The sequence below is a fragment of the Sceloporus undulatus genome, chromosome 2, assembly GCF_019175285.1.
Source record: "Sceloporus undulatus isolate JIND9_A2432 ecotype Alabama chromosome 2, SceUnd_v1.1, whole genome shotgun sequence".
Classification (NCBI taxonomy): Eukaryota; Metazoa; Chordata; class Lepidosauria; order Squamata; family Phrynosomatidae; genus Sceloporus; species Sceloporus undulatus.
Genome location: NC_056523.1, coordinates 4682904 through 4685494, shown reverse-complemented (window position 1 = coordinate 4685494; position 2591 = coordinate 4682904).

The following is a 2591-nucleotide window of genomic DNA, read 5'->3' as shown; positions in this document are numbered from 1 at the left end:
AATAAATATTAAATTTAAACAAAATTTTCAAATGGTGGACACTTTTTTTTTTAAGTGGAGGACACGTGAAAAATTTGCTGATTTTTAAAAAAATGTTAATATAAATGCATGTTTCTGAGGCTTCTATAAACAATTGCCCCTGCGCGCGAGAGGCCAAAGGCCCCGGCGGCAATCGGCAGCAGGACCGGGCTGGGGCTGATCCCAAGCCCTCGCCGGGCTGCATCTGGCCGCGGGTTGCCTACCCCTGAGCTAAAGGCAGTATATGTGAATTGGTATAGTTGTATTATTCAGAAAAAAGACATAAATGCTTGTTAGCCTTGTAAAACATGCTAATGATGTACTTCTTTGAGGTGTTCAGGAGTTAGAAGTCTATCTTGAGATGCCATGAAATTAAAAGGAAGCCAAACTCTGGTTCACAGACTCCCCATCTACCTAGAATGTTCCTTGTGCCTAGGGTTGCCATAATTCTCTACTAAAAACTGGGACAAAATGTAGGACAAAATTTAGACCAAAATACAGGACAGTTGTAGGATAAAATTTGGCCCAAAATGTAGGACATTGAAGATCCTTAATTTTTCTTAAATGTCCTACATTTTGTGCTAAAATTTATCCTACAATTGTCCTATATTTTGGTCTAAATTTTGTCCTATATTTTGTCCTGATTTTTAGTACAGAATTATGGTAACCCTAGTAGGGTCCTTGTACTCTAGGACAAGGCCTAGGTTCATGATAGTGGAAATTGTTTTTCCACAAATATGCCATTCACCAATACAATTGGCAAAAGGAAGGAATGTGTGGTTGGAGAAAGTTGGAAGGGAAGATAGACACATTGTCTAGGATCCTGTATAGGACAGAGTAGCATAATAGTTCTCTATTCAAAACTGAAAAACACTATCTACTCAGCATCTCCCAGATTCAGTGTTCAGATGCTCCAGCCCCACCATGGTTATTCTGTGGCTAATGTAGAATAGGAGGAGAGTCTTGCTATGTCCGAGTAGCCAGGCACAGAATATTTACACATTCTGCCAAGATCTGCTGGGATTCGAGGTCTCAGCGGATGTGATGATGATAGCTAGACACTTCTCTGGCCCCCTTCCTCAAACTATTCACCAGGCATGGAGTAAATGCCATGGTTGAGGGGGAGGCTGCATTGGCTTAGTGGTGAGTTGGGCAAAGGGGCTTTGGTTATTGTAGAAGGTGGAAGGAAATATCAACCTGTGCAGTGACACAAAATGCATGCACAAGGTGGACTTATCCCTGCATGTGCTAATAAGAGGAGGCCAGCCATTAAGAGTTTATCAAGCACACATTGGCAGTGTTCATCAGGCAATCTGGATGAAAAAAGGAGATGTTTTGAAGGGTTACCAATTTTGTCAGCATAAATTTGATGGAGCAAATACAGTGGTACCCCGGGATACGAAATGACCGCGTTACGAAATTTCCGGGATACGAAAAAATTAGATAGGAAAAAACTGTTCCGGGTTACGTTTTTTTTTCGGCTTACGAAAAAAATTTTGGTGCTTTTCGGCGCTTTTTCGCACGAAAAGCGGCTTTCCAGCGCTAGCAGCTATGGCTTTTTCAGGTTGTGAAATCTTTCGGGTTACGAACGGCGCCGCGGAACGAATTAAATTCGTAACCTGGGGTACCACACCACAGAGTTGGGATTTACATTGTGTTGCCCTGATTATGAATGACCTAAGGCAGAGTGTTCAATTAGTTGTTGGTACATGATTATTATCTCAAGGCAGCTTTAATTTGATCTTAAAAGTAATTTGTTTCCATTGCTTGTTGTAGTGTTTAGAGAGTGAATTCTTCATGTTACAGAGGTTTGAAAGTAAGAAGTTTGCATTGTCTGTTAAATTGTTTTGAAAAAGCTTCAGTGGATATGAGAATGATATCAAACTTGGAAAAATTCCATCAGAATGAACAGAAGCTCTGGCATTCAGTCTTGCAAGAGACTGAAACATTTTTTTGCTAGAACCATATCATTTGACCCAATGATAACTTTCTGTGGAAAATGTAAAAGAATGGAAATATTTCCAGGGTTCAATAATTTCCTTTTTCTTCCCCCACCCCCTCAAAAAAGTTGTTTCCTAAATGAACAGACACCAAAAAAATAAAAAAATAAAAAATAGTATCAGGCATTTGACTACAAAGTACAGTGGTGCCTCGGGATACGAAATGATCGGGTTACAAAATTTCCGGGATACGAAAAAGTTGGATTGGCAAAAACTGTTTCGGGTTACGAAATATTTTTCAGGTTACAAAATTCATTTCGGCGCGAAATTCAAATGCTGCAAAGTGCAGCTATAGGCTTTCCAGTGCTAACAGAAAAGTGTTTCGGGTTACGAAATTTTCGGGTTACGAAAGGAATGACGGAACAAATTAATTTCGTAACCCGAGGCACCACTGTATAAGAATAAATATGAAGATGAGGAAATCTTCATTCTTTAGAATTAGAAAATAATAATAATAATAATAATAATAATAATAATAGGTTTTATTTATATACCGCCCAATCGCTGGGAATCTGAGCGGTTTATAACAGAGGGGATAATAGACAGTTCCCTGCCCTCAGGCTTACAATCTAT